We start from the raw sequence: 25,021 nt of genomic DNA, 5'->3' as shown, positions 1-25,021 counted from the left end.
ACTGGAAATATATAAATATGTAATATCTGAATGTATTCCCATCAAAAATATAAACTAAGTATATAAATATATAAGCACATAGATATAAAAATTAAAATAATAGGGCCAGGTGTGGTGGCTCATACTAGTAATCTCAGCACTTTGGGAGGCCAAGACAGGTGGGATCATCTGAGGTCAGGATTTCGAGACCAACCTGGCTAACATGGTGAGATCCCATCTCTACTAAAAATACGAAAATTAGCCTGGCATGATGGCAGGCTCCTGTAATCCCAGCTACCCAGGAAGCTGAGGCAGAAGAACGGTTTGAACCCAGGAGGCGGTGGTTGCAGTGAGCCGAGATCATGCCATTGCACTACATCTTGGGCAACAAGAGCGAAACTCAGTCTCAAAAAAATAATAATAATAATTAAAATAATATTAATAATTGATTATTTAAAAATACTTTGGCCAGGCTTGGTGCCTCAAGCCTGTAATCCCAGCACTTTGAGAGTCCAAGGTGGGCAGATCACCTGAAGTCAGGAGTCCAAGACCAACCTGGCCAACATGGCAAAACTCTATCTCTACTAAAAAAAATACAAATAATAACGGAATTTGGTGGCAGACACCTGTAATCCCAGCTACTCAGGAGGCTGAGGCAGGAAGAATTGCTTGAACTCAGGAGGTAGAGGTAGAGGTTGCAGTGAGCTGAGATCAGGCCACTGCACTGCAGCCTGGGTGACAGTGAGACTCTCTCAAAAAAAAAAAAAAAAAAAAAGTCAAATATTTTCCTAAAAGAATTAATTTTCTCTTCTAAGATATTTAAACTACTTTTTAAAAATTAAGGTAAAATATAAATTTTAATCAATAAGCTCAAACATTTTAAATCAAGGTTAAGTTAAATAAAGCTAAAATTACGTAAATTAAATCTTATTAAACATTTTTGTAGAAATAAAGCCATTCACAACTGTCCTGTTGAAACATTTCCAGCTGTCAATGTGAAGAATCGTTGTCATGCTTCAAACTATGTCAGAGCATCTGCAGACCCAGCCAAGCACCTCAGCCGCTCCCAGCTCCCCACACTGCAGAGTCTCATCTCTGACAGCAGCAGGGCTGTGACTCACAGCCTCTCCCAGCTTTCAGAGCAACTGGAGATGTAGGGAAGTTTATCTTGGAGCCCTAATGGTGTCAGCCATGAGGTAAGAGGTTTAGGGTTATCGACTATCCTGTGCCAGTTCCAATGGCAGATCCTGAGCAAGAAAAATACCCAGGTGTCCTAAATAAATGTGTGTTCGTCTGTGTTTGTTCAGTGCCCTCATGCCTGGCCCAGGAAGCCCAGCTTCAGTGTACCCCCAACAGAAGCACCTGCAGGTGTGATAAGGAACAGTACAGAGTGACAGTCAGGGAAGCATCATAGCTAGAGCCAAAGCCATGTCAACAGTCCAGATATTGTGCATCTATTCCACTAATGATAAAGAGATGAGCAAATTGTTCTGCATTCAAGCATGGAATGCTAAACTGCCATGAAAATTAAAGAAATGTGGCTATGTGCAAAAATGCAAGTGAATGTCACACATACAAGGTGAACAAAACAAGCTAGGCATTAAATAAAACACTGATCAAATCAATTTACAAAAATCTACTATTGGGTTTAGAGATGCTATCTACCAGGTATCACTGTAAAGAAAAGCCAGGAGATGGTTACCTTAAGAGTCAGGATATTTATGGCTTTTAAGGAAGGAGCATGGAGGGGCAGTAATTGCGAGAGGGCACAAGGGAGGGCTTTCAGGGTGCTGAAAATGTTCTCTTTCTGAATTTGGTAGGCAGTTACAGGTTGTTTCATTGGTGTGTTTCACAGTATAATAGGTTACACTTGACATTTGTGCTTGTGAAGTTTTCTGTATGTGTATTATATTTCAAGATAAAATATTGTTTAAATGAATTTGTGGGTATAAAAAGAGGAGGGACAGCAACATTAGACAATTTAATCATTCATTCAGCAAATATTTATTGGCACTGTGTGTAAAGTTGCCTTGAAAACAATAGTCAGAAGCAAGTTCAGTATCTAAGACCCCACTGTGTTCTACAAAGCCATCTCAACAGCCCAGTGCTTGTTCATTCTTAAACAGTCCCATCACTTTCTCTCTGCTTGTGGCCAGAAACACTGCAAAGATAAGAGATGTGAGTTCACACCTTGCCATTGGGATCCTGCCCTTCCCAAGAACCGGTCAGAATCAGGGCTTTCTTCTAATGATAACCCTGAAGAGAAGAGCCAGGGCTGGATCACAGTCATTCACCAGCATCCTTTATTAAATAATTTTCAAATTCTTCTCATCTCACTTTTGGGGGGGCAGGAGGAGCTTAGAGGCATGGAACTGCCCATCCCTAGAACTGACCTTGGTGCTGAACTTCTTAGAGGAAGAACAATGAATTCAGACACATCAGATCTTCCAAATCTACCTTTTTCTTAGAAATCTATCTGCTTTGAGTGGCTTTTCTACCATTTGAATTTTGAACTTATTTTAGCAGGTGAACATGGCAAAGAAATTTAAAATACAAATAGAAAGAATTATTTTTCTTATTTCTGGTGAAACAAAACACCACACATTAATAAAATTATTCTTCTAACTCAAACTATGATGGATGGATTACTTTCTTTCTAATGAACCAAACTTCTTGATAATTCCTAATAGATACCAATAGCCAGGCTCACAAGAATGTTTAGTTTATAATCCTCACAATCCTATTACATTCAGGAAACAGAAAGTCTGATTGGTACCTAACTCAGGTTGGTACCTAACTCAGGTTGGTACCTAACTCAATATACAGGATGTGTGTAGTTGAAATTTGAACCAGCATCCCAGCAGAGGTGATCAGTCTGGCCTCTGTCAGAGAAGCGGGGGTGATTAATTCAAATCTTTTACAATGTCACAGGCTGGCAAGCCCCATACAGCCTGCTGAGCAAGCTCAGAGGTCAACAACTACCTTTTGATTCTCACAATGAAACATCACCTACAGTACTTTAGCTCAGAAAACTCCAAATAACTAGAAAACTTAATGTAAACAAATTTCACTGGAATCTTAGTAGACTGTGGTGTCAGTGATTTTTTTTTCTTGTAATTCTCAGTGTCTTTCTTGACTTCTCGACATCTTTTTACTGCATTTAGAGAACACTTTCAAAGTCCCCTTGTAGCTAATTTAATACCTATGAATTCCCCATGGGTATTGTAGAAAGATTGTGCAGCTTAGCAGATTAAGTACTTTATATTTTATTACAAAGGTACAGGCTCAAAATATATAAAGGCCTTATTATCTGAAGAATTCTTCCCGTGTCTAAAACCAGAACATAGAACGGGTTATTTTAGAAGAGAAAATTACTATGTTAAAGCATGTCACCACCTATAAAATAATATGTTTAAATGCAATTCAAAGATTAAAAAGTCAAGAAAATTAAAAGAAAGTTCTAATTTCAATACAATACCACACAGTATTTATAGAAAACTCCTTTTAACTGAATGACTATTCACATACTCTTGGATTTCTTTCATTACTGCTCACTAATATTATCCCAATTAGAAGTGCTGTTCTACCTCTCTTGTATTAGTTAAAACCACTTCTCAGAGGAACTCAAAGTAAATAAGTTTAATTAAAATTAATCTTTGCAATTCCCACATGGTTAAAAGGAAGTAGGCATTATGTCTCATTGACATGCAGAAAGGTTCATCCACAAAGGAGCCCCAGGTGAAGACTATGATGTTAGTAGCAGCAAGCTCACAGCACACCAGAGTGTCAAGGTGCCTCCTGAGCTCCCAGGGCTTAGCAGTCCTGGGTCAGGACTTTTGAGTGACATGTTTGCACTTCCTGTCAAACAGGCCTTAAGCCCAGTAGTGACTTTCAGATCAACAGGCAGGTGAGGGGATATTCTCGGGCAGGGGCTCTCTCAGAAGCTCACAAGTCCCGCCCTCCAGATCCCTGAGCAACTGACCCTACTCATTGATGTTCAAGCTGAGATCCAAAGGAGGAAAGAGAAGAGAAAAAGATGGAAGGAGAGACAGAGGAAGAGGAGGGAAGGAGGAAAAGAAAAATGAGATGGGAAGGGAAGGGATGCCTTAGTCGCTTTGGGCTGCTGTAGCAAAATATCATAGACTGTGGGGCCACAAGCTACAGAAATGTATTGCTCAAGGTTCTGGAGGCTACGAGTTCAAGATTAAGGCACTGGAAGTTCCTGTTTCTGGCAAGGGCCTCTGTCCTAATAAATTGTCACCTCTTCTCATGGTGTCCTCTCATGGTGGACAAAAGGGGTGAGAAAGTCTCTAGCGTGTCTATTATAAGGGCATTAATCCCATTCATGGAAGTTTTACCCTCATGACCTCATCAGCTCTCAAAGTCCCATCTCCCAACACCTTCAACTTGGGGGTGAGGATTTCAATATATAAATTCTAGAAGAGATGGATGGGATGTAAACAGTCCGATCACAGCAAGGGGAGAGATGGTGAGGAGGGGGAGGAGGAGAGGCAAAGAGGAGGAAGAAGAGGGAAAAGGGAGAAGCCATCATTCCATTAACCCTATTTCCAGCACAGTTCAAAAAGTCCAATCCCAGAAAACCATGTGCTTAATGGGCAATGTGTCTTGTCTCAAAGGAAATGGAGAAATTTCAACATCTGTGCTTTTTTTTCTTTAAGTCATTGTTTAATAAAGTAACAAAATAAATTAATAAAAACCAGGAACATTTAGGGCTTTCAAAGAGGAATATGGCTACTCTTGGTATAATATATCAGCTCTTTAAAAAATTATTTCTATGATATACCATACCTAAAGAATGCAGGAAATAAAAATCCACAGCTGAGTAAAAGATCACACATCAGACACCAATGTAACCACCATCTGGGTCAAGAAATTGCCAGCGCTTCAAGAGGACATCTCCATAGTTTATATAAGGTTAAGTATTCCAAAGAAAAAGCGCTCACATTATCTTCCTCATTGACATAGCATTTCCATATGAAATGTAGAATCAGTTTGTCAAGTCAAACACACCCTGCTGGATTTTGATAGAGATTGCAATAAACTCACAGATCAATGTTAAAGAGTTGATATCTTTACAATATTGAATCTTTCCATCCATAAATATAATAGGCCATTTCAATTGTTGGGTTTTTAAATTTTTTTATTAATTATATTCTTCATGAGATATTACAAATATTGTATGCTATTTGTCTTACAAATTTGATGTTTTTCGTGCTGTTTTAAATACTTTCTGAATTTCATTTCTAAAATGGATGTTGCTTACATGTAGAATTTTTATTTTATGCATTAATTTAGCAGCAAAACTAGACCCATCATTAATCCCAACAATGTATTCACTGGTGCTTCTCATGCCTCTGGCTTCCTAGGGGGTTGGTGGGTTGGTGTGCTCATCACTAGTGGAGATGCCAGGGGGAAAAGCTGCAGAGGAGCAGAGTCCCATCTTAGCCTTCACCTGAGAGAGTGCCTGTGAGCCCCAGTGTCCAAGGCAGTTGTTCACTCTGTGCTTCTCAACCCAAGAAACTCTGATCTCCAGCCAGTCGTCTGATTCATGTGTGTGAGGTGTGTCCCTAGTGTGGCTAGACACTACTTGCTCATAAGATTACAGGGATCTGGACTTAATTAGCAGACATCGCTGAGTGTTCAAGTATTTAATCAACCTCTAGATATTTTATCCACTGTAACATGAATGAAGCAAGCAATTATACACATTACTTCACAAAGAATGCTTTGGGGAGAGGTGGGTGTATGCTGTCCCCACAGTGCTGGAGAGGAAGACCCAGGCCGCTGAGTAGCAGCCAGCCACAAGTTGGTGCAGAACTCGAAAGAAGGGTAAGACATGAAAGAGACAGTAAGAGCCAGGAGCCAGAGGGGTCCTTGCACCAACTACTGGCAGCCCCCTCCTCTTGGTCCACCCAGAACAGGCTACCAGGACCATGCCTTAAACACACACCTGCTCATGTGAGTCACCAGTCCTGTATCCATAAAGCTACCCCTTATCTCAAAGATATGGGGTGGGGATTACAGAGCTCCCCTCCACCAGACCCCATGGTTTATTAGGAGATGGGGAGGCTAAGCAGGCAGTTTCTTATGCTGTAAAACCTCCTTCCCCTAAATCTTGTTGTGTCCCATCAGGGGCCAGGCCCTCCCATATTGGTTAAACGGACACTGCTGCCTGCGATGCCTGCTTAACCACCCCACCTTGACTGCTGACCTCTCTTGCCTGGCCTGAGTCAGCTCTCATGTCACCACTACAGTGCAGCCTGAAGCCACTAGCCCTGGCTCTGACCTTAGCTCCATCCTTCTTCTGGGTTCAGGGGATCCCAAGACCACCTTCTAGCAAATTCCTCTTCTTTTTCAACCAAGGTTTCTAGTACCCCCTTGCACACTGCTCCTGCAGAGGCAGCTTTCAGGCCCTACATTTTCCCCAGACTCCACAAACTGGGACTGAGAGGAGGAGAGTTGAAACCAGCAAGTTAAGAGGACAAAGAATAGGGAATAAAAATCTCTGGCTTTCAGTGCAGACTCTTTGCTACTCCTTCATCACACCTTGTGTGTTTCTGCAACACGGGCTGGCTAGCTCTCACCTTGAGCTTATGCCAGCTGGAATCTTCAAGATGCATTTACTGTAAATGCACATCCATGGTGGATTCACACAGAGTGAAATTTCACTATAACTCTATCTACTGTGTTGCAGAATTGGGAATTACTCAGCTTCCCTAATTAAAGAAATTTCCCCAACAAAGCCCTTATTTATATCTTTTCTAGAGTCCTTTGGCATTAACCCAGAAGACAGTGTTAGAATCCAATTTATCAATGTCAAAATATTAGAGTAATAATGAGGTTTGGAAACCTCTGTTGACCCAAAAGTAGGCTCCCTTACAATCAGACATGTAATGATTTTTCCTGGATGCACTTCCGCCGGTGGAGGCGATGGTTCCCATGTGTGAAAATAAAGTGATTCTCATGCCTGCCCCTCAAGCACATCCCTTGGCACAGAGTTTGTGCTTAGGAAAGTTGAAATCATCCAAACGGATCAATGGGGCTTAGTGCCAACATTTTAAATTCTCTCTGCTCCCTCAGAAGCAAACCCAATCACTAACAATAATGCTGACATGTGAGCCTCAGGATTAAATTGCAGGAATGCTTCCGGGCAGCCTTCCTAGCAGTCACTTCCATGCAGGGTCCATCTTCTGAGGCTGGCTTTAGTCTGGCTTCTCAGCCAGCATACACTTACATCTTTGGACTTTCCCAGCTGCATCTCAAAAAAGCTTTTTAAAATTGATTTCTTTTTTTTTTAACCATTACTTTTTATTCATTAAGTGTGACCAAAACCACATGACAATAATTAGAAATTAGTGATGATGCAGTGCTGATAATCAAATAAAACACTTAAGGGAATGATGTTTCCAGAGTCCTCTTGAAAAGCCTGCTATCTTTTTGAAATGAAAGAGATTTGGTGCCACACATTGAAAGCAAAAGTTGAATAGAATTGTATTGCTAAAAGGGAAAGTGTTCTTTAAAAGAAGACTGTCCAGTTTGTTCACTGCAGCTTCCAAACCAATTCTAGTTCAGTAGAACTTTTATCATTTGAATAACTTGAGCCAGCTTCTGCTTTAGAAAGGGAAGGGTGTTTAGAAAAACACTTTAATAAGCTACTTAGAAGCAAAGGAAGGCTTTGAGGATGTAAATTATCAGGAGATGCAGCAGATATGGAAAGAAATTCGGGGCTGGGATGAGATAAGAAGAAGAAAGAAAGAGGTCACATGGCGGAAGTATGAGGAACAAGTTGAAGAAGTGGAGAGGGGCTGCTGTGATCATGGAGATGATGATCAGAGTGATCATGGAGATGATGATGGTAATGATGGTGATGATGGCATTGATAATGGAGGTGGTGGCAATGGGATGTTGATGATGATGGAGATAATAGCAATGGGGATAGTAGAAGTGATTGTGATGGTAATGATGGTGATGGTGAGAATGAAGAGTATGGTAATGCTGATAATGATGGAGATGATGGTGATGATGGTGATGATCGAGATGGTGGTGATGATCGAGATGGTGGTGATGATGGTGACGATGATGGTGATGATGGTGATGATAATGATAATGAAATAATGGTGGTGGTGGTGGTGATGAACATGATAATGATTATAGCTAACATCTTTAAGTACTTACTATATGCTATATCCATGATGCCTTAACTGAGTTATTGAATTCTTAGGATGTATAAGGCTGGCCTATTGCCATTGCCATTTTGTAGGTGAGAATAACAATAGACCTAGTCACCTAGTAGCTAGAAAGCTTTTCTTCAGAGAAGCTAGAGCCCAGATTGGCCCTGAGTGGGGAGAATTTGAAGTCATCCACAAAAGTCAGTTCACAGTGGGAACATGGCCTCAGAAGTCGGAGAGTCAATCCTAGGCATCTGATGCAAGGCCAATTGCATGTAGACAGAGATTAGAGCAGGAAAAATTACTAGTGTTACATCAGTAATTACATGTAAGAACTGTGTAAGTACACATTATTTACACTGTAACGCAAACTACTGCCTTAGAGGAAGCAAAAAAGAGGCAGAAGGAGAGAAAATGCCATAAAAGGAAAGGGAGAGGTGACAAGTGGAGAGGAGCTGTTTATTCCTAAACAGGAGAACAGAATAAGACACCAAAAATAGCCACTGCACATCTACCTGAGTCTCTGCCATCCCCACATCTGCTCCCCATCCTTCTGCCTCCCACTCTTCAATCTCTAGAGGCATTTGCCTGCAACTTTCAGTAATCTAGTCCACCAATGAGGTACCAACCACAGCAGGGTTGCCAGACAAAGTACCGGGTGCCTAGTTACATCTGGATTCCAGATAAACAAAAAATATTTTTAATAAGCACATCTCATACAATTTGGGGAGAAATTCAAATGTAATTGGGCATTCTATATTTTTATTTGTTAAATCTGGCAATACTGCCCTTTACCAAGACCATATTCTTTCTATTATCCCACTTCCTTCTCCTGTTCATTAACCTGAGGGAGGGAAGAGAAAAGCAGATTTATTGAATGTCTCCACAAACTCAGATTCTCAGTCGTGGGGACTGGAGGGAAAAGGTTGGGTCTTGTGTAATGAGACCACACCTAGCTTGCTGTGAGCAGTTCTATGGTGAAAGGTAGCACATGTGCATGGGCTTGGAGGCCATGACCATCTTTCATTCATTAATTCAACAGGCAGCTATGAAGTACTGCTGACCCTTGAACAACACAGGTTTGAACTGTGCAGGACCATATCTATGTGAGCTTTCTTCTGTCTCTGCTGTCCCTGGGACAATATTAAGCCCTCCTTTTCTTCCTCCTCTTTAGCTCACTGAACATGAAGACAATAAGGACAATGACCTTTTGATGACCCACTTCACTTAATGAATGGTAAATATTTTTCTTTCTTACAATTTTTTATTAACAATTTCTTTTCTTTAGCTTGCCTGGTTATAAAAATACAGCCTATAACACAAACAGCATACAGAATATGTGCTATCTTCTGTTTATATTATCAGTAAGGCTCCTGGTCAACAGAGGTTATTGGTATTTAAGTTTTGGAGGAATCAAAAGTTATACTCAATTTTCGACTGCAAGGCAGGTCCAAGCCCCTAATATCTGCACTGTTCACAGGTCAACTGTGCTCCTTTGTGCCAGACAGGAGATGTGCTGAAAGTAACAACAAAGAGACTCAATGACTTCATTAGGATGCCATGGAGTGTTGAAGTCTTGATCCCAAGGACTTCAGAATGTGATCTTATTTGGAAAGAAGGTCCCAACAGATAATCAAGGTAAAATGAGGCCTAATGTCCTCAAGGTTTGGGCGCTAACCAATACGTCTGGCATCTTTAACAACAAGGAGAAACATGGGTGCTGACATACACAGAGGGAAGATGGCGTGACAATGCAGAGAGAAGGCAGCCATGTGAAAATGGAGGATTGGAGCAAGCGACGTGGAAACAAGCCAAGGGACCTCTTGGCCAACAAAAACTGGGAGACGGCCAGGTGTAGTGGTTGATGCCTGTTATCCTAGCACTTTGGGAGGCCGAGGCGGGCAGATGACTTGAGGTCAGGAGTTCAAGACCAGCCTGGCCAACATGGAGAAACCCCACCTCTACTAAAAAATACAAAAATTAGCTAGGTGTGGTGGTGGGTGTCTGTTGTCCTGGTTACTCAGGAGGCTGAGGCAGAAGAATCACTTGAACCTGGGAGGCGGGGGTTGAAGTGAGTCAAGATCCTGCCACTGTGCTCTAGCCTGGGTGACAGAGAGAGGCACAAGACAGATCCCCGCTAGAGCCTCAGGAGAGCCTTAGGGAAAGAGACAGTATAGGCTCTCTCCTGAGGGCAGCTTCTTCTTGGACTTCTGGCCTCCAGAACTGTAGGAGAATAACTTTTGGTTGTTCTAAGCCACCTGATCTATATGTTGTCACGGCAGCCCTAGGAAATGAATACACACAGTCATTACTCAAACGCTAACAGTGGAAAGAATAACAACCCCTGGGCACTATGAAGGGAGGTGTGCAGTGCTACAGGGTTCATATCAAAGGATCTTTCCTGGCCAGAAGACTCCAAGACCAGCCCCTGTGGGCACCACACTTGCACTGGGAGAGGAGTAAAGTCTGTGGGCATAGAGGCAGAGGAGCTGGAAGCAGGCACCTGGGAGCCAGAGAGGAGCACGTGATCTGTCCCCACCAGGCTGTGGACATGATTAGCAGCATGAAATCCAGGCCTTGACTCTAATGGCTAGATTTGCCCATCAGCAAAAATCTTCCCAGAAGCAATCCTATGAGGATAAGATCTGTAAATACAGGGCTGATGGGATTAAGTCAACTCCTCAAAATCTCATCAGGAAGCAAGTGATGCAGATGGAACTAATAAAAGATTAAATGCAATCTTGAAACCTGTAATGCATAATGCTGTAATTGCGGAGGCCTTTGGAGAATGACAGGAATATTTTAAACAAAGGAAGGAGAGGGAGGTGTGCATTCATGCCCTTCAGCACGTCTGGGAGGATGGATGTCCCGGTTTTAGAGGCCCCCTCCCGGGTCTTTTGCTGGAAATAGCCCCAGAGTTGAAAAGAACAATGTATCTTGCTACCACAGCACATTGGAAGCATCCCTTCAGAATACTCACTTCTCTTTGCTCCAATTTTATGCTCACTAAGCAACCTTCTGAGTTATAATTTGGTGTTCTGACTAGGTGATTTTTTTTCCAGGCCATGAGCCAGGACTATTCTCGGGGCCTGCGTTCAGGCTGCGCAGGGACAAGGCGGATGTGAGAAGCCCAGGCTCTGACACCAGACAAGACCACATGAGCCAGAAAAGAAATAAAGGGTGGGTGCAAGACTGGTCCAGACTGGGTCAGCTCAGAAGAGCAGGGGAGCCCAGAGTGTCCCCAGAAGACAGGTCCGGCCAGCCCCGCAGGCAGCACTGGGAGGCTCGGCTGAGCGGCCAGCACATCTCGGGCCCGTGCACATGTTCTGTGTGTCTTGAGAAAGCAGGCAGAGGGTAAACTGATAAAGGCAAGGCCAATGTCTTCAGTCAACAAGGACGTAGCTGCTGCAAGGCCCATATGAATGCGATCATGCAGCATTCAAACTTCTTGTCTCTTCTTGCACTCGGCATAACATCCTCCGGGACGATCTACGTTGTTCGATGGAGGCTTTTCTTCTTTTTTAAAGCAAAGAGATAGATCTAGAGTGTTCTCGCCCCCCCCCACACACACACGCACACACACGCACGCACAAATGCACACGCACACACACACAGGCACACACACATGCACACACACATGCACACACACGCACACACATGCACATGCACACATGCACACACACACATGCACACGCATACAGACACACACATACGCAGAAGTAACTGTGATGTGATGGGTATGTCAATTAGCTTAATTGTGGTGATGATGTTGCAATGTACACACATATAAAAACATCAGGTTGTACACCCTAGATATACACAATTCCTATTTGTTAATTATACCTCAATAAAGAGGAAGATAAAAGGATGTGGCCAGTGGGTAGCTAGTCCAGAAGGCAACACTGACCTCTGCCCAGCCGCGTGATACACCTTCGGGGCCAGCTCCCTGACACCCCATCCCCCACTGCCAAAGGCTCTCCTCCTTTGGTAACCAGAATATCTGGCCCTGACACTTGGTATAGCCATATTTCTTACGTAAAGCTCAGTAAGTGGTGGACACTCACTGAGGACGGGGTGAAGAAAAGTGAAATGCGGTTTCAAATTATGTTTCTCTGGGGAAAATATATCATAAATCTGAACAAATTGAGAACTACCCTACAAGACCCAACCGGAAGACTTCAGAGTTACTGAACTTCTTGTCCAATGTTACAGAAGGTAGTTGTGACAGTTAGTAATCTGGTAAATTTAAAATTTGTGGTCACAAACTTAGAAACTCAAAAATGGATGGTTCTAACTCTTTTGATGAAATTCAGTGGAATTTACACTCCGTTCAGAGTTCTTCATTTATCCATTCAACCCCATGTCCTTCCCTCCTACATGAGTGGCACATTTAGGGAAATTACAAAGTAACATCACAGTATGTTGGAAGGAGGATGCTTCAGTATGAATATTTTGGGTCCTAAACAATATCAGTGGAGGAGAAACTGATCCTACCTGTGCCCCCTTCACCAATGGCAGAAGCATCCACAGGTGTTCCCAGGACCTCTGATGCTCCCTCCTGGGGGTTATAAATCCTCTGATGCTCCCTTTGGTCCTCCCCTGTGGCTGCCCTCACATCCTCTAGTGCTCTTTTGTGGATGCTTCCAGGACCTCTGGTGCTCCCTCATGGGTGTTCCCACATTCTCGGGTGCTCCCATGTCTTCTAATGCTCCTTTGTGGGTGCTCCCAGCAGCCATTCTCCATCAGCCCGTGTCTCTCCTGGGGTGGATGTTATTGGTGAAACTTCAGGCGCTCCTCTGTGCTCAAATCTGAGGTCATGAGAGCCAGGACGGGGAGGGCAGGGAATGCTGTCCCCCTCTCTGCTGAAAGCCACCTTGTCCAATGGGGATTTCCCCACATCGATGTGGGAACTGGGCAGTTACTTTGCCCTTCTCTCTGAGGGGTGCTCTGTGCCTACCCCAGGGCTTCCCCTCAAAGAGAGATGAAGCTACAAGCTGGGGACCACCAGAGGTTACCAGAAGCCACCAGCAGCTGGAGGAGACAAGGAAGAATCTTCCTCCTGAGACTTTGGAGGGGGCACAGCCCTGCTGGCACCTTGACTTCAGACCTCTGGCTTCCAGAATTGTGAGTGATTAAATTCCTGAAATTTCTGATGTTTATGTCATGCAGTTTGTAGTAATTCATTGTAACAGCATAGGAAATTAATATAATTACATGGTGGTCATCCTCCCCATTCTCCTGCGCAGACTTCTGATGTTCAGACATCTCGCCCCTCCTCTTCTGTCTGAAAGTAACAAAAGATAAAATGAATAAGAATGGAAATGGAACCCCTATATAGAATGGCCCCAGTCTCATGAGGAAGAGCAGATCAGGCCGAGGAAGCCAACCTGGAGGAGGGGACACCAGCCCTTGCAAATGTACAGTGCTGTCAGCAAAGCAAGGATGGCAGGAGGGACCACTCCTGGATGAACGGGTGACCAGGAGCGTAGATGGGCTGTAGAGTCCCCAGAGTCCCCCACCCCATGTGTGGCCTAAAGAGCTAGAGGAAGTCAGCTGAACCAGCTGAACCAGGAGACAGGCAGGGGCACTCCTTTTGTTCCAGATCTCCTCCCTTCTGGTTTCTTCTCACAGGGATTATTTTCTGTTTGTGACTGGGTCCACAGACCCTGGAATACAACTTGATGCAGAGTAGGTGCTCAGCAAAAGCTATGAAATGAACAGATGGCAAGAAAATTCCTCAGGAAGGAAAGGGCTTAATAAAAATGTCCTCTCTGAGGCAAATATTTAAAATGAAGATCAAAGAAGAGCTCAAGATAAATATCATGAAACAACAGATGAAGTTGGAAAAAATGATAGTCAAAGAGTAGCAGAGAAGCTGCCCAGCAATGGAGAAGGAGGTCCCCGCAAACATAGATGGATGCTGCTGGAAACATACTCAGGGACTGGGAGAGTTTTAAAAGGAAGCAATGTGAGGTGGAAAGGACTAAGCATTAAAAGATGGCGAGAACATAGCAAAGATTGAAGACAAAGAAAATTCATCCCTCTTAACCACCAAACTCAAAACTCCACCTCTCTCCTTATGTGCTCAGCCCATCTGAATTGCTTCCTCTCCTGGGAAAGCAAACGGAACCAAGAGTAGATGCCTTAGGCTCCCAGGCCCTGCCCATCACGTGTTCTCCTCCTGTTGGGAGTGGATGCCCCTCCTGGCCTCCCATCCCCATCTTCTTCTTGCCACTCCTGAGCTGGACCTCAGCCTCTCCCACCATCGACTCCACTCCTGGCCATGACCAGTGCTGGCCGGCTATGCTGCACTTTCATTTCCCACAGACCTCTTACCCCTCATGTGACTGTGGACTGTGCCTGAGTATGAGGTTGGGGAGCAAAGTCCAGGGCTCAGGATGGGGGAGTCAAAGCCCAGGATGGAAACAGGTGGGCAAGCAGGAGTTTTGTCACAACCAGGACACACCCCAGGTACCAGACACAGGAAGGGAGTCAGGGCCAGCAGCAAGGCTGCTGTGATATGGCCTCTGGAGATTAGAAGAATGAGGCCGTATTGGCCTCAGAACCTGGACAAGCTTGAGCCTACAGGTCAGGATTAATGGGGTCTTTATCAGTGAATCCCATGACATTCTGGCTTGTAACTCAGTCCCCCTGCATAGGACACATTTAATCAATGCACCAAAACCTGGGGATGGGCTAGGGAGCAGGAGAGGACATCTCCGGTGGTGACTTTCCTCCTCTGTGCATGCAGAGTGCCTGCCACTTCATCAGTGGGCTGGAGTCCCTAACCCCTAGGGCACATAGGCAAAGGGTCCTGTACCTTGGCCTGGGGCCTCCTGAGAAATAAAGGCCAGATGGAAGCCTTGCCTTTTCTTCCATTCTGGGGAAGCTTTAGAGGCCCCCAGGAGGACCTTAGTCTCCAGTCTCGCTAACTGTCAAAGGGATCCCAGGTCCTAACCCTAATTCCTGCCTGCTGGGCCAAAGAGCCTTTCTAAGGCCTTAAGCATGTTGGATCCTGACCCCAAGTATGGTACCTCCCTAAATAAAAGAGCTCATCTACCTTAGAAAAGGTTGGCAACTAAGCTGTGCAAGCCTTGGAATAGAGATATGCCCCTCCTCCGTGTTACGTGTATGCCTATCTCTTTGGAGAGGCATTTTGGTTTTGAAAATGTTTGCATTGAGGTCTGAGGGGTGCATCAAGGAGCAATGCAAGGTGCATGCCACTCTTCTCTCAGAGCTCAAAATAGTCAGATGCAAGACTCCATCAGGAAGACCAGCTGCCCTGCCTTCCTCAACCCAGAAAGGGACCATGACCCAGTAGGCATCTTAACGCCACTCCTGGGTCTGCACTCCTCTCTAACTGCCTCCTCTGTAAAAATCTGCCACCCACTACAGCAGCAGAGAGATGAGATTGGCAATGCAAACCCTGGCATTCCAGGCTTTCAGCCCAGATCCTGGGCAAGCGTATCCTCTGATAGACAGCTCGTTAGTGTCCCCTACCCTCCCACTGCCCAATCCCCTGGCACGTGAAGTCCAAACGCTGACCTGCTATGTAGCTAGAATAAGGAGGAGGAAGAGGAGTGGGGAGAAAAAGAAGAGGAGGAGTAGACAAGGGTGAGTAGACAGCTCAGTTTAAAATAATGAAACCACCTAGAGCCCTTTGGTTGGTCAGGACTAAGGCATCTCAACATACAGCCAAGGATTATGCTTGATCAAATGGTATGAAAAATGGCTTAGCGGCATCTACATGGTGGAGCCCTCAGCAATTACCCTCACAAGCTCACCCAGCCCTCTGCTGACCTGGGCAGCCACTTTCTTAGATTCAAAGGTGTTACTCTATGGAGAGCAACTGGGCAGGTAGCAGCACTGAAGCCTGGCTCTTTTGAATTCTCTGTCCACCCAGCCCTCCTCTTTTTTTTGAGTTGGAGTCTTGCTCTGTCACCCAGGCTGGAGTGCAGTTGCACGATCTCAGCTCACTGCAACCTCCACTTGCTGGGTTGAAGCAATTCTCCTGCCTCAGCCTCCTGAGTAGCTGGGACTACAGGCACATGCCGCCACGCCTGGCTAATTTTTTTTGTATTTTTAGTAGAGACAGGGCTTCACCATGTTGGCCAGGATGCTCTCCATCTCTTGACCTCGTGATCTGCCCCCCTCGGCCTCCCAAAGTGCTGGGATGACAGGCATGAGCCACCACGCCAGGTCCATCCTCCCCTTCTGATTGTGACTCACACGCAGAAGCACAGAGTGAAACTGGGGAAATGCAAGATGAGCACTTTCACATTCATCTTGAGGTTTTGCATTGGCAGCTTGGCAACTCAGTCCTGTGACCCAAGCCAGGGGACTGTCTAGTCCTGGGAAAGCCGCTGAAGGCTGCATTCTCTTTACCTACCCCAGGATCCTGCAGCATGCCTCTCTAAGCCCAGTGAGAAACAGTGTGTGCAATGGTGAAGTCATCACTATACTATTATTGTTCTAAACTTACAACCTCTTGATTTATTCCTCCCGCATTCATAGAAAGAACAGAGCAATTTCAATATTGCTATAAATTCTTCTGCTCTCATAGAAGGGTTTAATCAAGCCACTTCCATCTGTTCTTTCTCCCAAGATGGTAACAAAATCATTTTCTGCCTATAAGAACTAACTTTAGAGGAAAGTCCTGGATACATTCAAAACCCATTTTAATTATTTGGTATTTTACCAGGAAGCTCTCAAAGTTGGATTTGTTAGTTTCTGAAATTGTGAGTTCTGAATCCTGCGGTCCTGGCAGACGGACCCAAATGCTCACCAAGAACTTGAGATTCCCCACCCTTCACCAAGCTCGGGAGTGCACTTGGCACCAGATTTGATAAGCGGCCTCTGAAGAGGACAGGGTGGGAAGGAATCGGCCCAGGACTGCGCATCACTGTACGGATTCTGGGAGAAGTTGTTCTGTCAAAGAACTGTGGGTGCATGGGGAAATGTGCCTCTCCGCGAGCTCTCTGTCATAGCCCAAGGAGATGCTATGGTTAAGAGTTCTGCCTGTGGATCCCCTCATAGCACACCTCTCTCACCCTTGACACCCTCAACACAGTCAGCACACAGTGGCTCTGACATAGAAACAGGGAGACGGACCTTGATAAACGTGCTTCCTTTGGAATTGTATGGCTGTTCCGGACTTGAGGGAGGCCCTCTATTTGTCTGGATCAAAGTTGTTCCATTTCCTATCTTCCTCTAAGACGCCTATATTTTCTTTCCTACTTAACAACATGCATTCCCTTTGTCTAAAGTAGAGCTGAACAGTTCAGCTCTACTTTACCCCTTGCTACGGTCTGAATGGTCATGTGCCCCCAAAATTCCTATGTTGGAATTCTAAGCTGCAAGATGATGGTATTAAGAGGTGGGGATTTTGAAAGGTGGTTAGGTCATGAGGGTGGAGCTCTTATAAATGGAATTAATGTCCATAAAAGAAGCCCTAGGGAGACCCTCGCTACTTCTGCCCTGTGAGAAAACAACCATCTATGAGGAAGTGGGTCCTCACCTGACACCAAGTCTGCTAGCATGTTGATCTTGGACTTTCCAGGCCCCAGAATTGTGAGAAAGAAGCTTCTGTTATGTATATGCCACCCAGTCTATGGTATATCATTATAGCAGCCAAGACTAAGACACATCTAAATGTTACTTATCTAAACAGCAATATTTTTCTGCCAGTTGATGCCAGACAAGAGGTGGAACCCAAATGATGACCTTGGTGCTGAAATGCCTGCTCTGCCATCAACACTCAATGTGCACTGGCCAAGAACTGCAAGATGCTGGTCACATCCAGAAAAAACATCTCTTGGTCTAAAGCAAAGGTTCCAGGAACGAGCTGTCTTCTCGACTCTCCTTGCATTTCCTGGAGATCACATCACTGGATGTTGGCGGGTATGGAACTGGGAAGGAATGAAAGCAGTGAGGGGATCAGGGCAGGTGGCAGCACAGAAAAGGGTTGTCCTTTCTTTATTTAGAATGTTATTTTTTGAGCCAAACCAAAGATGAAAATTTTCTCAGCTCCTATGGAGTCCCAGCAGAAAAAAATAAAATATTCTAAAGCTGATCTGTGTCTTCCTTTAGTCACTCAGAATCCACAGGGCCACCTGTGACAGATGGTGGCATTGATCCAGGGTATAATCGATTTGGGTTGGCAAGAGCAGTAGAAGGAGCTGGGATGCTGATAGGAGAGATACTTAGATCATTTGCATACACTGCTCCTCCATCATATAGAAGACAAAAGTGAGCCCTCAGTGATGGGCTCCAAGTGTCTCTTGGTGGGACCCCACGTGGTCTGCTCCTTGCTGGATGACTGCAGTTGCATGGAAGCTCTGCTTCTGAAAAATCCAGGGTAAATTTCATTCCTCCTATACATCATCACCCGCAAAGACAACCTAAGTAAGCACACATTTTCTAATCGATATAAAAATGGCTCACACCTTTTGGATAAGCAACTAATCCCAAGAATGTCACTCAACCTGCTTATTGATAGCCAGGAAGTGCCAAGTTTTCTGCCTCCAGAATGGATCAATTCCAGCTGGCTCACGTGTGAGTGCCTTTGCTGACAGTGCTATTTGTATTAACTAATACATCCTTGAAAAGGGTCCCAGTGGGAGAAAGAGCATCACACTGACATGCCCCCTATTAAAATAAATCATCATCAGGAGAGAATTTCATATTAACAGTCTGAAAACTCACAGTTTTCAATAGTGTTTCTTTTATATCCAGCGTCTCTCCTTTTTGTCTTCTTTTTTAAATTTTATTTACTTCTTTTGTATTATAAAGTGTCTTTTACAGGTTCTCTACTGCTTAAAGGGGGGAAATATGACCCATTTAGCACACTGATTTCTTTCATAGCTGTGCAATTTCTTTGCAGTTTGTGAATAATTTTTGTCCACAGGGTTTGCAGCAAATATTAGTTACAATGCAATCAGATGAATAGAGCCAAGGTTTGGAAAACAAATCGTTTGAATTATTTTTACAGCTTCATCACAGACCTTGTGAGTTTTCAGCAATCTGTGAGCCTGTATGGCTAAAGGTCAAACTATTCTGAAGCAGAGAAGAAATAGGAAATCCAGAAATTCAGAAACTGTGTTTCTGCATTATAGTTGCCTTCCAAATCTAATTGTGGAACCAGATGACTTCTTCCGAAATGCACAGTCCTTACTTGCTGAATGTGTGGTGTATTCCTCAGCTCAGGCTGCCATAACAAATACCACAGACTGGACAGCTTTGACAACAGAAATGCATTTCCTCCGAGTTCTGGGGGCTTTTCTGAGGTTGGGGTGCCAGTGTGGTCAGGTTCTGGGGAGGGCCCTCTTACTGGCTTGCAGACAGCCACCTTCTCTCTATGCCCCTGCATGGCTTTCCTCCAAGTCTATGGAGGGAGAGTGCAAAAGATCTCTCTCTGCCTCTGCTTATAAGGCTACTAATCCCTGTGGATTGGGACCCCACTCTTATGACTTCCTTTAGATGCCCAAAACCATATGCCCAAATATGGTCATTTTGGAGGTTAGGCCTTCAAAAATGAGTTTGGGAGGACACAAGTCAATCTATAGCAAATGGCCACTTTATGTAATGTCTAGTGCTTTAAGCTGAGTAAGTTAAAGCACAGGACATTGCATAGCAGATAAGCATGTATGTATCAGGAAGGGGTGAGAATTTAGCCAAATAGTCATTTGATGTGAATTCCATGGAGAATGAGTTGGAATGCTATGTGTCATTATGGAGGCACCTAGCAGAAGGCATTGAGCAGACCCACAGGAATCAATAGGATTGCGGCAAGCAGGATGGGGCAGGCTGGGTACCCAGGGCTGTGAGGAAGTGCAGCATCACCATGGGTGAGAGACGTTCACAGGAAGCACAGGTGCCCTTGAGTGCTGAGCTAAGGACCTGGACAAGAACCACTGTGAATTCCACAGCTATGGAAACCCTGGGGGTGGGGCTACCTGTGGTCAGAGAGGGGCTTCAAGACCAGCGATTTCCAGCAGCTGGGAGAATGGACTGGAATGTAGAATCCCTGAACCACTCTGTTTGAATTTGTAGCCTCTACATTTCATTCCAGGGCATCTGATTCAGGGGGAAAAGGAAAACATGTTTTTCATGTATTAACAGTGCTGATACACTCCAAAATCCTTCTGGAATCATCAATGTAAGATAGAATAACAAACAGAAACATAGCTTATCTCAAATTGTCCCTTGCAGTAAACATCAGAGGTGATGAAATATTTAGGTATGACCAATCTGTGATATGAATTCTCGGGTCAAATATGTTAATTGCTATGATTCTACACAAACTATCATTTGCTGAAGTAATGAAAATGGTTAGACGCACTGGAAGCTTTCAAGACTAAGTGTAGCTAGTATGATATACTGATGTCTCTACACCAGAAACAAAAGAGTAAAAAGAGTTTATCCCTGTGATTGCAATGCTGAAAAAAGCCATCGTATAGATCTTAAATATTTCATGATTTACCACTACAGAAATGAAAATAAAAATGATGAGTTTTCTCAGAACTTTGGGTATATATCAAAAGCTATTATTGTTGAGATATGACTTCTACTGAAATTTCAGAAGCAAAAAGACTGGCTAAGAACTAGCTGCCCCTCGAAGATTGGCAGCTCCATCATGCATACTGCTGTATGCGGAGTAAATGAAGCAGGGCGCTGTCACTGGGTTTGGTTTCATAAGCGGATGGGAAGGAGGATGGATGGGGAGAAATTGATTTTTGCTACGTTGGGAAAAAACAGTTTTATAAGGAAAGGCATGTGCTCATTAAATTATTTACAGGGCCAGTGCAAATGATTTAAAGAGAGAAACGCTGAACTCTAAAAAATAAATAACAAAAGCACTGAGGTGCCTGGACTTGTTGACAGGCTCCTGGAGAAGCGAAGTGTGGCTTCATTCCTGTTATGAATGGCAAACGCTGCGGATGTGAAGGCACCTGTCAGATCACTGTAAGTAACAATAATGGTGAGCAATGACGTCAGTCGAGGGCACCGTCTAGACATATCCTGGCTGATGCTGAATAGAGGCACCTACTTACAGCACAGACAATTCGGAAGAAGAAGAAAAGAAAAGGTATGTATGAACCACTTCTTTTTATAATTGAAAATGAAAATAGCTTTAAGGAGGTGTCCAATGGGGATAGAACTATATCCCCTTAAAACCAGGTTACCTAATCCATGGAAGGGCGGAATATCACAGAGAAAATTAAAATGGGTTTTAATCATGGAAAGTAAACATCTGAGCATATTTGACGTCTCAGCACAGTCAGCTTTCTCCAGGCTTAGCCTGATGGAGGATCTGGTGTCTTCCCTGGTCCCTCCCCCATCTGACCCATTCCACACTGAGAGAAGCACCTGGAGCTGCCCCTGCCAGGGCCTCCCCGCTTCACATGAAACCACCTACCTCTCAGCACTGCAGGGCCTGGCTGTGCCAGCTTTCTGACACACAAGGAGTCAGCAAATGTACTACCAACGCTCACAATTATTTCCAAACAGGCCTGCAGGCAAGGACTCCCAGTGACTACTGACCATCACAGGAAAGGACATCTGCCCAGGCAAAACCAACACAGGTGTACCAATCTCATAGTGGAAGCAATCTCGCAGTGGGAACACTATCTGTCTCGCAGTGGGAACACCATCTATCTAGCAGTGGGGGCACTATTTCGCAGTGGGAGCACAGTCTTGCAGTGGGGGCACTATCTATCTTGCAATGGAGGCCCTATCTTGCAGTGGGAGCACTGTCTTGCAGTGGGAGCACTGTCTCACAGTGGGGGCACAATCCCACAGTGGGATCACAGTCTCACAGCGGGAGCACTACCTCGAAGTGGAAGTACACTGAGCACACTGTGTAGCTGTTCATACTTGTTTCCTCACCCTGACTCCCCATGCCCAACCCTCAGAACCGGTTCACACTCACTGGAAGAGCTTTATTTTAACTTGAAAGATCCCCCGTTTACTTAGAAAGAGAAAGGCCCCTGCAGGGCAACACCATGAGGGCTCTCATATCTTTAATGGGTTGGGCAGAGAGCTTGAAATGGCCTTGAAGAGCCGAAGCTCCCAAGCTGCGCCCTGCTGGAGCCTGCTGAGTGTGTCTCCAGGAGCAGCACAGTATGCCAGTCAGGAGGGGTGTGGCAAACACGGCAGAGGGGAAGAGCCAGCCACACCAATGAAAGCCCTAACTGGTGGTTTAGCCCTCCCTTCTGAGGGGCAAGAGGATCCCTGTTGTAAAATGGGTGTAAAGCCTGGCACATCAACCACGCAGCTCAAGTGGCTTTCGATCCTAGGCCCTACTAATGAACTTCAAATTTTCAGCTTCCCACAGAGGATCTCCCCACCTTCAAACCACCCAGGCTGTGTGCCAGCTGTCCTGGAGTTTTCACTGTAAATTAAGCAAATTGGCCTTCTGGTATTATATATCAGTCTTTCTAGCTCAGCTAATGTGAATCTACCTCTAAAATATGGGGCCACTCTCAGAGTGCTAACCAAGCCAGCTGTCTGATCCTGGCAGGCTTGTTGGCAAACTGAATACCTGGCCAGAAGAAAGACCAGGTGACTGTGTCCCCACTTGGCCGCAGGGATGAGAGCAGTGTGATTTCTCCTTGAGATACTTCCCATAGTTCTGCTACTGGGCTTCAAAAACAAAGATGGTATCTAGCAAATCCAGCCTTTGGATGGGAAATGGGCCAAGGGCTCTTCTCCCTGCAGAGCTCCTTTCTACCGGCGGAAACATCCCCCAGCCAACACTGCACCAGAAAGCCAAAGATTCTGGAGATGCCATCCTGGAGAAGGTATTCAAAGGAATAGGAGACTTCTGAAAGGCTAAACAAAGCTCCCAACTTACTTCTGCCAGAGTGGGGTACATTAAATGGCCAAACCCACAGACTTGCAGTCTCCCAGGAAGAGGCAGATGTTCTGAAGCAATCATAGGCACAGATCCTTGCATTCTTCAGAAGTCACAGAATCAAGATTCTTCTGCATCTCGATGATTCAGACCCTTAAGCGTTTGATATTGGCACAGAAACTAGGAATCATAAAATAAATTTTAAATAATTGTCATTTAATAAAACACATCATGTGTCACCCAGAGCATAAAGAAACAGGCAAACAAATAGGAGTATAAATGTTTGCATGATACAGGGAATGATTTAGCAATAGCTATTAACTACAGAAAACATTTGCTCTTTGGGCTAGCCATCTTACTTCTAGGAATTTTTCAAGATATTTTCAAGGTTCACAAAGAAAAATAGACCATGACCATTTTAGCATTGTTTATAATGATAAAAAATGCAAACCAGAAACAAACAAATGTGCAATAATCAAATTATTTGGTGCATCCATGCAATGGAATATTATTAAGAAATGTCCTGTATACTGACATGAAAACTTATCTGAGGGGAATTAAGTGGATAAATGCAAGTTGAGCGAACAATGTGCATTATTCGCATATGTTGGGGGAAGCATGAAATGTTCCGGTTTGATTTAGTATTCAAAGAGGTTGTCTCTGAGGACTGGCACTAAAGGGCATTCCTTTCTGGAGGTTATGAGAACCTAATGGTGTGCATGGAGGTTAGAAGAACAGACTCAGTCCCAGCAACAACACATTCTGACCTCGGGCAATGCCAGGTTCTGCGTCAGCCTGAGCACAGCCCTACCTCACTGAGTGCAGCAGAGCTCACGGGAATTCACATACATGAGGCACATAAAACAATTGCTGGTACATAGTAAACATTGTCTGAGTGCTCTTATCTTGACCACTGCTACTCAGTCCCCACATTAAGGTTTTTGCAACCATAACCACCTTGGTGTTCTTATGCCATTCTTTTAAAAAAAATATGATTTCAGGGCCGGGCACAGTGGCTCACACCTGTAATCCCAGCACTTTGGGAGGCCAAGGCAGGCAGATCACTTGAGATCGGAGTTCAAGACCAGCCTGGCCAGCATGGTGAAACCCAGCTTCTAATAAAAATACAAAAGTTAGCTGGGCAATAGTGGTGCAAGCCTGTAATCCCAGCTACTCAGGAGGCTGAGACAGGAAAATTTCTTGAACCCAGGAGGCAGAGGTTGCAGTGAGCCAAGACTGTGCCATTACACTCCAGCCTTCCAGCCTGAGTGACAGAGTGAGAATCTGTCTAAAAGAAAAAAAAAAAGATTTTCGTTAGTAATAGAATGTTTCTTAAATTAGCAAAATGATAATGTAAGTAATGGTTGTTTAAATCAAATCTCAAAATACTGGAATAATATCATCCTTGAAGAAGACAAGTGGAGACTGGGGGTTCCAAGAGGAAGTGCCCCTTCACCTGCAAGGTGGTCACGTTAGAGAAATCTCAATGCCTGTCCTGGGTGCGAACTGAAAACTCCTATCCAAGATGGAGGGAAAACTTGAGCATTAGGAAGGTTTAGAGGTAATTTCCCACTTTTGAGATGACATCCAAGCATGCAAGCAAAAAAGTCTCCTTTGCTTTTATCTAAGTCATACCGTGAAGCTGGCCAAGGTAACTCTCTGACTCCTGGGAAGGGAGACCTGGTGAGCACCTCTATACCACCTTTCACACCCACCACTGCAAAGCTCAAGCCCAATTCTCTATTCAACTGCAGTGAGCGTGGGGAGCACTGTATCCTGTGTGTCTTCATTTTAGTTGATCCACCAAACTTGCCTCCAGGGTCTGATTTGCATCTTGTTTGGTTATTCTATATTTTTGTTTTTATATTTCTAAATCACCTGTTCTTTCTGCAAACTGTCTCAAATATTTATCATGCATTTCCTTCTTACTCCCTAAAGTTCATCTTCCCTTCCCACATCTTCACCGGCCTGTTCCCACCTTCCAGCCTGCACAGGTGCC

This window comes from Saimiri boliviensis, chromosome 1 (genome assembly GCF_048565385.1).
Source record: "Saimiri boliviensis isolate mSaiBol1 chromosome 1, mSaiBol1.pri, whole genome shotgun sequence".
NCBI lineage: Eukaryota > Metazoa > Chordata > Mammalia > Primates > Cebidae > Saimiri > Saimiri boliviensis.
Note: the sequence above shows the minus strand (reverse complement) of the source record.